At 35.1% G+C, this 12,859-nt stretch overlaps 1 long non-coding RNA gene across 1 annotated transcript in view; it reads right to left on the reverse strand.

The window, feature by feature from the left end:
* Positions 1 to 350: 350 nt before the first annotated feature.
* LOC131894620 (uncharacterized) overlaps positions 351 to 12,859 on the reverse strand; it is a 31,683-nt gene continuing 19,174 nt past the window's right edge. The window contains exon 3 of the long non-coding RNA XR_009374970.1: positions 351 to 549. This is a non-coding gene — a long non-coding RNA (uncharacterized LOC131894620). The remainder of the gene's footprint in view (positions 550 to 12,859) is intronic.

Raw genomic sequence — 12,859 nt, forward strand, 5'->3', positions numbered from 1 at the left:
TTTTGTGATTTCATTTAGACTGACCTCATTGTGTATATATTTTAGGAAGCTTCTATTTTAGGTTTCCATATGACCCCTCAAATAGCCTTTAGTTTTAGATGACCCTCCACATAGTCCCTTTCTCATTCCTCCCCTTCTTCCCACTACCCATATGATCCTCCCATCTCAGTCCCCCATCCTCATCCACCCACAACTATTTATTGTTTCCCCTTTTTAGGGAGATACACCACCCTAGTCCCTTACCCTACACCTAACCTCTGTGGTCATGTGGATGGTAGTTTGCTTATCAATGACTTAATAGCTAACTTCTACATATAATTGAATAAATACCATATTTACCTTTCATCTGGGTTACCTCATGCAGGATAATTTTTTTTTCTGGCCCCATCGATTTACCTGGAAATTTTATGATTTCACTTTTTTAAAATGTTGAGTAATATTCCAGTGTGTAAATGTAGCACATTTTCTTTATCCATTCAGACATCTAGGTTGTTTTTTACTTCTGGCTATGATGAATAGAGCTGCAGTGAACATGGTTGAACAAGCGCTCTGTGGGAGGATGAAGAGGATATGCTCAAGAATGGTATGCCTGGGTCTTGAGGTAGATTGTTTTCCATTTTCTGAAGAACCACCACACCGATTTCCATAGTGGCTATACAAGTGTGCACACTCTCCAGCAATGAATGAGTGTTCTCCCTACTCCACATCCTTGCCAGGAATGAACTGTCACTTGTTTTATTGATCTTAGCCATTCTGACTGCTATAAAATAAAATCTCAAAACTAGTTTTGACTTGCACTTTCTTTATGACTAAGAATGAACATTTCTTTAAGTGCTTCTTGCCATTTGAATTTTGTCCTCTGAGAATTCTCTGTTTAGATCTGTACCCAATTTTTATTTGGGTATCTGGATATCTAGTTCTTTATAGACTTTGGATATTAGACTTATATTGGATGTGTAGTTGATACATATTCGACGATGTGTATTTGATAAAAATCTTTCCATTCTGTAGGCTGCCAATTTGTCCAAATGATTTACTCTACTGTGCAGAGTAAATCACAAACTGAAATTTTTTTATTTTATTTGAATTCAATTTTATTGATAGGTTCTAGTTGCTTTTGTTGCAAAGAAAGGTATGTATATGAAATGATAAGCATATAAGTCTGTGTCCATATAATCACCTTCATACTATCTATACAATATGTGTGCAACACACACATACAGAAACGTACACATTCCAGAGCATCACACTTTGACTCCTATTATGAGATTGCCTACACAACTCAGAGATGAATTTGCTTCCCGTTAAGCCAAAAGAAATGAGTTTGATCCCCAGAAACTACAAGGTAGATGGAGTAAATAGACTCTGGCAAGTTGTCCTTTGATCTCCACATGCACACTTTGGTATATACAGAATGGCACATGCACCCACATGCAAACATACACATGTAAACAAAATAAATAAAAATGTAATAATTATTAAGATTAAAGTAAACTTCATATACACACAATTCAATTATTTTATGTAAATAAGCAGAACAAATAAAAAGTAATTATTTCCATGATTTATCCTTCGAATAAAATATGTTTTTTTAACAACAGAGGAAACAGCAAAATGAAAAGGCAATGTACAAATTGAATAAATAATGTTAGTAAATAACGCACCTAATAATAACCAAATGGTATGAACACTAGCAAGTCAGTGGTCAAAAATACAAGGTAATACACATCTCTCCAAAGCAGATGTAAAAAAACAGCTGTATAAATATATGAAAAGGTACTCAAAGTACATGTCTTAGGGAAAAATATCAGCATGTATCATGTGCTAATTAGATGACATTAATTGCTTAATTATTCTTCAAAATGACATGACTCAAGTAAGAAATTTATTTTCTACATTCTCAAACTAGAAAAGCAAAAGCTTAAAGCTATTAAGTAACAAAGATGCTAATAATTATTGAGATGTGGTTAGACCCAGCCCACCATGTGTAGTGCCATACCTGGGCATGTGGTCCTGGATTGTATAAGAAAGCAAGCTGAGCAAACCACCGGAAGCAAGCCAGTGAACAAGCAGCATTCCTCATGTTCTCTGCTTATACTTCCTGCCTCCATTCCCCTGCAAGAGTCCATGCGTTGGCTTGGTCTGATGATGTACTATAATCTGGACTGTATTCTCCCTTTTGATTTTGTTATGGTATGTTACCACTGTAGAGAGAAAACTAAGACACACATGAACTATATGCTTCATCCCTCAGACGGCACAGATCTATCTACCCCTAAGTACACAGGACTTTGTGTTTCTATGGGTGGACTGGCATAGCCAATATTTCACAAGGCTCACAGCATAGAATGTTGTGCAGTTCCCAACATAGCACTTTTATTCTCTGCCCTGTATGTTATTTCATGTTAAACCCTATCTATTTAGATGTTTGTAACTGTTGAACAGTAAGTATGGTAATATATTGTGTACCCTAATAAAACTTACCTGAGGATCAGACAAAGGAACAAGCCACAGCCACCACCTCTTACCTCACCAGCTCATCAGCCTGAAAAAGCCTTCTAGCCAAAAGGCATTCTTCAGATGAAAAGCCTTCAGTTCCTGTCTCTTCACACGCTATATACCTTTCTCCGCCAAGGCATCACTTTCATGGATTAAAGGCATATGAGCTGTGGGTACCATCAAAATTGATAAAGGTTCGATTTGAACAAGAGAGACCTCTTAATTAGAGGAGGTGATAGTTAATCAACTATCATGAACATCCAATTTAAACTAACTTATACCAGTAACACATGCCTTTTCATTTAATCACATAATAACTTGCCAAAAAGGAATATCCCAAAAAAAACCTTGGGGAAAGGTTTTTGTTTTTGTCTTTTAGGAGAATGAAGGTTAAGGAATCTGAAGAACACTAGACAAATGAGACAACTAAAGAAAAGGGACAAATCACCTATGCCAGGAAACAGAGTGAAATGGCGTATGGGTATATCATCTAAAAAATTTTATGTCTTCCTAAATGTTTGTTTCTGCTTTTCTCTAAAGATTTAACACTATTGGTCTTCTAATAGTCCCAGTTCAATTAAAATTTAAAGCTGACTTTGGAGTTGGAGAATGGCTCTCTCCTTCTTTAAACTCAAGCATGTTATTAAAAGGAAAATGCAAACTCCCTGTATCATGCCAGAGGAAAAGAGCCATCTTCTGCTATGGGACAGGAGAAAAGCCAAATTAATTAAGGGACTATTCTATTACTAATCTCAACTCTTTGATTCTATTTCTTTAAACTTTTCTTAAAGTATGAATTTTATATCAAAATTTACAAGATTAATATATATATATGTATACACACATTTTAAACTTTGTTAAGATATGAATGGTCATATAGAGTACTAACTAATTCTAGAAAGAAAAAAGGCTTCAATTAGCTGCATATATATGTCTTTGTGTTCGAGTCTCTTACCAGTTTTCTGCAGGAAATCACAGCCAGGCCTAACATCAACTGAAGTCTCCAGGAACAAGATGGGGCCCCACAACAACAATTCCACGTGGACAATAATAATATCACTAAGCTGACAAACATCATCTACAGATCAGCTTTGAACTACAAAGTGCTCAGAGCAATTTTGAGAGGGCTAGCTGAGATGATCCAGTCTCAAAGACTACGTGACTAAGGATTTGAGATAAACCCTGAACTTTGGCATTATACACAGACTGGATAATGAAGGATATAGTTACCTTTCCTAGAATTTGACAATTAACCTAAATTTTTTCTTTTCAGGATAAAGATACCTTCGCCCATACCCAGCAGGAAGCAATTTTAAGAATACGACACCCACATTCCCAAAGAGGTGGTGTGGGGTGGATGGTTTTTTTTTTTTTTTTTTTGGTCTTTTAATGGGTTTTGGGTCTGGGATAATTTTCATTGATTAGGGGGGTTGGTTACAAGTTGTTGTCAAGGGTTAGGAAAAGGGCTAAGCAAAGATTAGATTTAAGGTTCTTGTTTTTTAAAAAAAAAGAAAGAAAAGAAAAATGTAAATACTTTACATTGGATTGGATTGTTTTATATTGTATACAAATTATATATATTGAAATTGATATGGTTAGAAAATGCTATATGTATATTTCTAATTGTACTTATACCATTCATTTAACAATGTAATGCAATTTTCTGATCCTTGAATGTTATTATTACCAACTATTAGGATATAAAGAAATGAAAGTTAGTAGTTAGGCATTATAATAGAACTTGTAGTCATATTAGGTATGTTTTCAAGATTGAGCAGATATATTTTAGATAGACAGGTCATCTTCAAACCCTTCAGAGATCTACAGAATATGGCATTTAAAGTGTTTTAATAACTTAGAAAATTTTTCTTTTTTGTTATGACTATGAGACATGTCGGCTCCTGGCAGTACCAATCTACTTCAGAGAAAATATGGGCATTGAAAAAACTGCAATTGGAGTTAACTTTCATTGTGGCAAAAGTTAGCCACTGGACAACAAAGTATCCTCGAATCAACTGCTGACAAACAGGACAGACAGGACACGAAACAAAGGACTACTGATTCTTGCCAAAACAAGTGTGGCTATGGCTTTATCAAAAGGCACCTTCTGGGGCTGGAGAGATGGCTCAAAGGTTAAGAGCACTAGCTGTTCTTCCAGAGGTCCTGAGTTCAATTCCCAGCAACCACATGGTGGCTCACGACCATCTGTAATGAGATCTGGTGCCCTCTTCTGGCCTGCAGGGATACATGCAGACAGAACATTACATAATAAATAAAAATCTTTAAAAAAAAAACCAAAAAAACAAAAAAAACACCCCAAACATTCATTTACTTTAAAAAATAAAATAAAATAAAATAAAAAGGCACCTTCTGAGGCCAGGACAATATGGCACCATCCCTGAAGTGGCCTTCGCAATCCGGAAAAGTTACAGTGCCCTTTTCTTCAAAGGCAACTGAACAGGCAGTGGACCGATGGCTTCTGATGTGCAATGGAACAACAGCTGAAACAGTTATTCTTGAAGAGTAATTAAGCTCATGCCTCTCAATAGTAGAATAGCATTTAATAGAGGGATGTGGAGAAGAACGGGATGCTGAGATGAAGCTACATACACACATAGCCAAGAGGAGTGGACAGCTGAATTAAAAAAACATCAACAATTTCCAGAATTTAAAATCCTGAATCATGACATGACACTAGTGGAATTCAGGTATTTCTGGTATATAGACTGCTCTCACCCAATGTGAGGTTGAACTGTTGACCTTGTGTACATCCTACTTCACAAATGAGTCTGTAAGATACACTAAGCCTATAGGCTGAAGATGATGCCCCAGCACTGCGGAGAAACCTCAGGTGACTGTCCAGGCAGCTGGCTGTTTCTATCAACTCACAATTTTTTGGAAGTTGCTTGTATGTACTTCCTGTTTTTATTTTTGTTAGCTAATATTATTTCCTTCTTGGGTCTCTGAGGGAGTTGAAGATTAGTTAGTTATAGTTGAAGATTAATTAGGATACAAAGTGAATTAGATACATTTTGGACTTACCAAAATAGGATAGACAATGGAATTATTTTCTCTGAATTTGTCAAATACAAATGGACTAGACATTGTTTAGGTATTTATTACTTGTGTATATTGTATATAGTTATTGTACTTTTGTATATAGTTTTTCTTATGTTAGTTATAAGCTTTTTCCTTTTTACTTTTTATTAAAATAGAAAAGGGGAAATATGGTGATATTTTATTTTGTACTAAAATGTTATTTGTATGTTAATAAATTAAGTTGCCCAGGTGTCAGAGCTATTAGCAAGCCATAGGAAAATCAGGCGGTGGTGGTGCATGCCTGTAATACCAGAACTTGATTGGCAGAGCTAGGTAGATCTCTGTGTGTTCAGGGATACAGTCAGCATTGGAGACACACGCCTTTAATCTCAATACCAACCATAGAAGACCTGGAGGACTGTACAGATAGGCAGTGATGAGGCGGTCATGTGGTTGGGTTTACAGCCAATGAGAAGGCAGAACCGAAAGTCTTTATAAAGACTTTAACCCAGGAAGTAGCTCTCCTTTGGAGAGGTAGGACCACCACAGGAGGAAGGGTAAGGTTTTAGCTCTTAGCTCTGACCTCTTGGCTTTCTTCTTTGCATTGGTTCTGTGTTTCTTATTTAATAAGATGGTTGGTTACATCTACACATATGTATTTCCCAGTACTGGGATTAAAGGTGTGTAACACCACTGTCTGGCCTCTATGTTTAATCTAGTGGTTTGTTCTGTACTCAGATCTTCACATAAATTTTATTAGGGTACACAATATATCACGACAAAAAAAGCACATAGGTAACATTATAAATATTTCAACTAAATAGAAAAGTATGTAATATCCAATGATATACTTGTGATATTAGTTGAAAAAATATATTAGCTACATTTGCATCCGTAAACATTCAAAGTTATAGAAAAATAGCCACTTCTACAACTTAACCAAAAGAATATTTCAAAATGTAAGGAATGAGATATGAAACATATGCTCCATTAGTTAAATCTCTGACCCACTGTTGGTAATATTATTGTTTCAATGAGATTGTCTTAGTGGGTGATCCTAGCGCGCGCGCGCGCACACACACACACACACACACACACACACACATCTTCTCTGGTCTAACTGTTATTAAGCTGCTTCTTTATAGCTTCAGACATCTAGGTAATCATGGAATTTTTACAGATTTGAGTAATGGGCACAAATGATTTAATTGAGATCCAGAATCTGTCAAGAAAATCCAACAATTTTAATAGCTGATTCTCAAAGCTATGAAACAAGTCTTTGACCTTGAAATTTCTGTCTTGAATTGTGAACTTCATATTTTACATTTTTTCCTACATGCATCTTAAAAGACATTTTAATCCACTCTTATTTATTTATCTAATTAGTATTGAATAAACAAAATATTGAATAGAATTCAAAATGTATCATGACAATAGTTACTATACAGTCGGTGTACTTATAAAAGGTCTGTGAGTTTTAAGTGGATTTAAGTGTTGAATGGGATAAACAGTGTCTCCTTTCACACACCTTATAGGATGGTTATAACAGATATGAGGTCATCATTTACCATACCACTGCTGAGCAAGAAAATTCCAAATGCATAATTAAAGAGCATCAATTGCATCATTTAACTTTGGTTCTTTTAAAAATGCCTTGTCAGTGAATGAATGAAATGTTCATCCACTTAAATTTTGGAAAAAATAAACTTCACTAAGGTAAAGTTTTTTTTAATTACACCAGGTAATGAATACTTTTAAAAATCATTCATGTTGTAAAATAGAAATAAGAGTCTAATAAACTTTGTTTTAAAACACAAATTTATATTCTTACATTTAGACAAAATGCAGAAAGTCATTTTAGAAATAGCTGAATTAAGCCAAAGATGAGATATATTTGTAGGAATCATTAAATTGCATAGTTATATTATTAAAAATCAACACCAAGGGAACTTGGTAATTCTTCACTGTCTGACAGCAGATAATATCCAAGGACTGAGTGATTATGAATTCCCTAAATTCGTAGTGAGATTTTTTTAGTAATGCATTTCATTATGCGTTCTCATACTAATTTCTCTTGTATTGTCAAGTTTAATAAGAGTTTTGGAGAAAATAGGAGAGCTAATTCTGAAATCGTTTCATGACACTGTTTGATGAGAAAGATATCCTCAGAAGAGAAAGAAAATATGAAGAAAACAGGAGTGAACATAATCAGAACTGACCATTTCACGTAAGAGAATTGAGTTTTTGAGTGTTTTTCTAAACCTGGTGCTTTGTAGCCTTTGCATTTGGAGGAGCCTATTTTAGCCACAATCATATGTTATGAGCATATATGTGATATTATATTCTAAATAAGTCTTAAAATACAAGGGAAATAAAAGTTTTTTTTAATGTTCATCACTTCTCTTTTCATAAATTTTGCAGTTACTTTCCTATGTAATATTTATTTGGTTCTGTTTACTTAGAATTGTTATAATATCTTTTATGTGGCAGATATTATGACAGGTGTTCAGGATAGGATATGCAAAAAACTGACTTATTGACTTGTAGGAATTCATAGGCAATATATAATTGTTTATATATATATATATAAATTCAAATTAAACTTACCTTTATAAATTTATGTAAATGTAAACAACATGCCATTTACTACAATTATAAGAAACCTTAAGTCTTCATAAATGGTCGTGGTTACTGTAAGGGGAGGTTTTACTACAACACCTCTGTGCATCATAATCAGAACTGAATTACTGGATTCTTAAGGATGCTGTGAAAAATGGCATAATGCAAGATGAGAGGTAGGTAGATGCATATCACTCCAATGGCAGGAACTTGTCTTTATTCTGTAAAGTAGGGAGAATTTTAAAAAGTTGGAATTTTCATTCCAGCATAATTAAATGCATAAGTGCATACTCTAGGCACTGGATGTGCACTCAGTACATAGATCCCCTGAAAATTTCAATAATAAGTTACAAGTGTAAAAAAAGGACTTTTACAGAACTGTAGTTTATATATTTACCTGGTATCACATTAGGAGGAGGGTTTGAATACTATTAATACAGAGGAGGAGAGACATAGTAGTATTTAATAGTTTTGAATGTAGATGACAAGACTGAACCTTGAACATTACCATAATTTAATAATGCTGTGTATGTTCCTGAGATTCATTAAATATTCAAATTTATAGAGTATATGGTGATTTCCTTCATCTGGAACATAGTGATATTGTATTAGGCTCTTGGAAAACCTACAGATTCAGTTTTGGTCAACCCAATCATAAAGTTCTTAACTGACACATAAGCATCTTTATCTTTAAAGTAGTAATACTACATAATTACTCTGGGCTATATTGATGAGTCCAATTAAGGACTTTTTAACATGAGTTATCCATATGCATTACCGGTATTTTCTCTTTCACAAGGAATAAGATTTTCTTCTGAAGTTTGCATCACAAAGCATAGGTGATTTAAGCACTCATCTCTTATAATTCCATAAATAGTTTCACATCAAAAGTAAGAAGCAATTGTAATGAAGTATTGGAGAGGAAAGCTGAATAAGCAAAAGCTAATTTAACAAGGTACAAAATGAATAAATATATAAGTTCATGAATATTTAAAACTTCTGGAACTTAGAGGCCTAAAGATTTAATTCTATTATTTTTATATGTAGCAGCTTCCAATGCTTAAATTTTCTCTCTGCTTTCCCAGATTTGCCTCACAGAAATCCTTACCTTGTTTAAATCTTTGCCGATCACATATTTTGACAGTTTTTGTTATTTCAAACCATTATTGCGCAGGATTACTCTAGATTATCATTAGCACCAAATCATTGCTACATACTGTGAAACACTACTTCTCCTTCCCCAATGGCAATTTTAGATTTACTTCTTGGTAACTTAATTTGTAAGGAAATCGGTATCAGTCCCCACCTGAGTCTTGTATCTCAAGTCTGGTCTTAATCACTTCTAGAAAACAGTGAAGTCATTCCAACAGGACAATTTAGCCAGCACATATAAGACCCAAGTTTATCAAACCATTATGAGGATGATCACAGGGGATGGGAGAGGGGTGAGGTTGGCATAGAGATGTGTTCTAGCCATCTAGAATGCATGCTTCCCCAAATGGCATCTGAAGAGCCTGTATTTTTATTGATATGGATTAAAAAAGAACAAATTGGTTAGACCAAGTCTGTTATTCAGGTTGCATTAGCTGACAAGAACAACACAAAATGCGGATTAGGCCAGTCACTTATGATTTACATTCCACTTACGAATAGCAGGAAGGAGAGACTTTCTCTGAGGCTATTTACTATTTTTTTTTTTTTTTTTTTTGCACTGCATAGTACAGAAACCTGCCACGTTGGGTCAGAATGACCTAGGTGCCTGTTAGCTCATTCCTCTTGTTTCCCTGTAATGAAAAATTTTGTGACCTCGTTCCAATTTTTTTTTTTGTTTGAAATACATTCACAGAATCATTTCTCTATGTGTGCACAGTAATGGATTAAAAAAAAAAAGCCAAATAAAAATTGGAGTAGGAAACAAAATAACAAAAACAGAAAGGTCAAAAATAAAAACGTGCAAGCACGTGTATAGAGGGAAACTAATATTTGCTAATTCGCTTGAGAAAGAATAAATCTAATAACTAAACATCATAACAATGGAACCAGTCAAAAAGCTAATGAGTCATTTCTACCAATGAGAAGTGCTTCAAATATCTACACTGAATAAAAACTAATTATTACTAGAAAGACAGACTGGAACATAGTATGTCCTATTAATTTCTTTTCAAAGTAGCAGGTTTTAACTAAGACGGAGTGATACAAGCACCATAGTGGAATTTGAATTTAAACCGGTACAATTCTACAGAAATGATAATATATGAAGTACTTCACAACAATGTTTCAGCTTCTGTATTAGGATGATGCACCTATTTGATTAACTTGGCATTTAGTGTGCATTCATTCCCCAACCTTATAGAGAGGAGCCATTTAGTTTTCTCAAGTGAAGTAAATTAGTTTCTGCCAATCAAGAATTCTCCTGTATAATGGAGAGGGCAGAACTTAGAATCTTTATTCCTTCTATTTTGGCTCTGATCTTGGGAATAATAGAAGTGGTCAGAGTTTGATCACTAACAATTAGAGACTCAGCATAGTATAGGTGCCTATGACTCATCAATATGATGGAAACTCTAAAATTAACCTTAATGTCAATGGTCTGATAGAATTCCATTTGATTTTGATCACTCGGTTTTATCTATCTATCTATCTATCTATCTATCTATCTATCTATCTATCTATTTATTTATTTTATAATTTAATTTTACATATCAGCCACAGATTGTCTTGTTCTCCCCCCTCCCCCACCCCCTGCCTTCCCCCCAGCCCACCCCCCATTCCCGTCTCCTCTATGGCAAAGACTCCCCTGAGGATTGAGTTCAACTTGGTAGATTCAGTCCAGGCAGGCCCGGTCCCTCAGCCTGTTCACTCAGTTTTAATATTGTCTGTTGAATATGTTGTTAACTTTGAGGATTCAAACTGAAGCTTTTATAACCATTCTATTCAAACATTGTATAACTAGAAGAGAATTTTTAAGTAGTGTACTAGGAGTGAATTTTTTAAAAAATAAGAATTATTATTTACAGAAATTACATAACTATAATGTAAAAACACAGCAATAAATACAACACATGTACCAGTACACATAAAACTACAATATAATGCTGAATTAAAAAAATTAAAAATTATTATCTACAGAAAATACGTATATCCAATGTAAAAACACAGCAATAAATGCAACGCATGAACCAATGAACATAAAACTACAACATAATGCTAAGACAGAGTACGGATGAATGTAAAAAGTACAGAATCCTATATTCATGACCTGCATAGTCAGTATTAATCCAAGATCAATTTTAACACAATTAATGTACATATTTTTTTATTTTAAGAATGTAATTTTTATTTAAAATCCTTAACTTTTTTTGGTTCTTTTTAAAATTAATAAATAAATAAATTAATTAATTAATATTTTCCCAGCCTGATCACAGTTTCTCCTCCCTCCCTCCTTCCCTCCCAATCCCTCCTCCCATTTCCCCATCCTCCCTGTCCACTCCTCCTTTCTCTTCAGCAAGGGCAGGCTTCCCATGTATATCAGCCTGCTATGGCATATCAAGCTGCAGTACCTTTTCTTTCCTTCTCAGTCTGTGTCTCACTATGTGGCTGGCTGTCTGGCCCCTTCTTTTCTCACTTCATTCTTTTCCCAGATTTCTCCTCCTATTTATTCTCTCTGCCTGCCAGCCCTACCTATCCTTTCTCCGGCATTTCTATTGGCCATTCAACTCTTTATTAAACCAAGCAGATGTTTTAGGCAGGAAAAGTAACACAGCTTCACAGAGCTAAATAAATGCAACATAAAAGAAGGCAATACATTATTGCACCATTAAACAAATGTTCCACAGCATAAACAAATAAAACACACCTTTAATATTCTACAACACACATACAGACACACACATACACTGAAAGATGAAAAAAATTACTAAACTCTTTAGCCATTATGAATTTTTACCAAGCACTATGTGAATTACAGTTCTTCTACATTTTGATGTCCATGTTTAATGCTTCCACTGGTTTTAATATTGACTGTTTGGTGAGGTGATGGTGGCATTGTGTTCCCATTTCAAATTACAATTATTAAGTGCCAGTTGTGTGGGTCTGTTTTGTGGAATATTTGCTAATAATAGTAAGTAGCATGGTCTTAGGATAAAATTTCATGTGCTCTTTCGTGGTCCCAAAGACAAAGGCATTGCAGTGCTCTGCCTACTGCTTTAACTAGGGTTTATATTGTTGTGATGAAGCACCATGACTTGGGGAGGAAAGGATTTATGAGCTAAAATATCCTTGGTCATAGTCCATTGAGGGAAGCCAAGGCAGGAACTCAAGTAGAAACCTGGAGGCAGGAAATCAAGCAGAGGCCATGGAAGAATGCTTCTACCTGTGGCTCCTCATCCTCTTTTCTCATACACTTCAGGTCACCCTGCCTGGAGGTGGGGGGGTAGGGAGGATGGGGAGGTGGGGGGCTGGGGGTGGGGGAAGGTGGGAGTGTGAGGGGTGGGGAGGGTGGGGAGTGTCACCACCCATTAGGGGCTGGCTCCACACAATCACTAATTAGGCAAGTGCCCCACAGGCTAATCTTATGTAGGCATATATCTCAGTTGTGGTTCCCTCTTCTCAGATACCTCTAGCTTTTGTCAAGTGGACAAAAACTAGCCAGCATACCTACCAAGGTTCATGCAGAGAAATATGGCTTTTATATACTAAATTT

Source organism: Peromyscus eremicus, chromosome 17, assembly GCF_949786415.1.
Source record: "Peromyscus eremicus chromosome 17, PerEre_H2_v1, whole genome shotgun sequence".
Lineage (NCBI taxonomy): Eukaryota > Metazoa > Chordata > Mammalia > Rodentia > Cricetidae > Peromyscus > Peromyscus eremicus.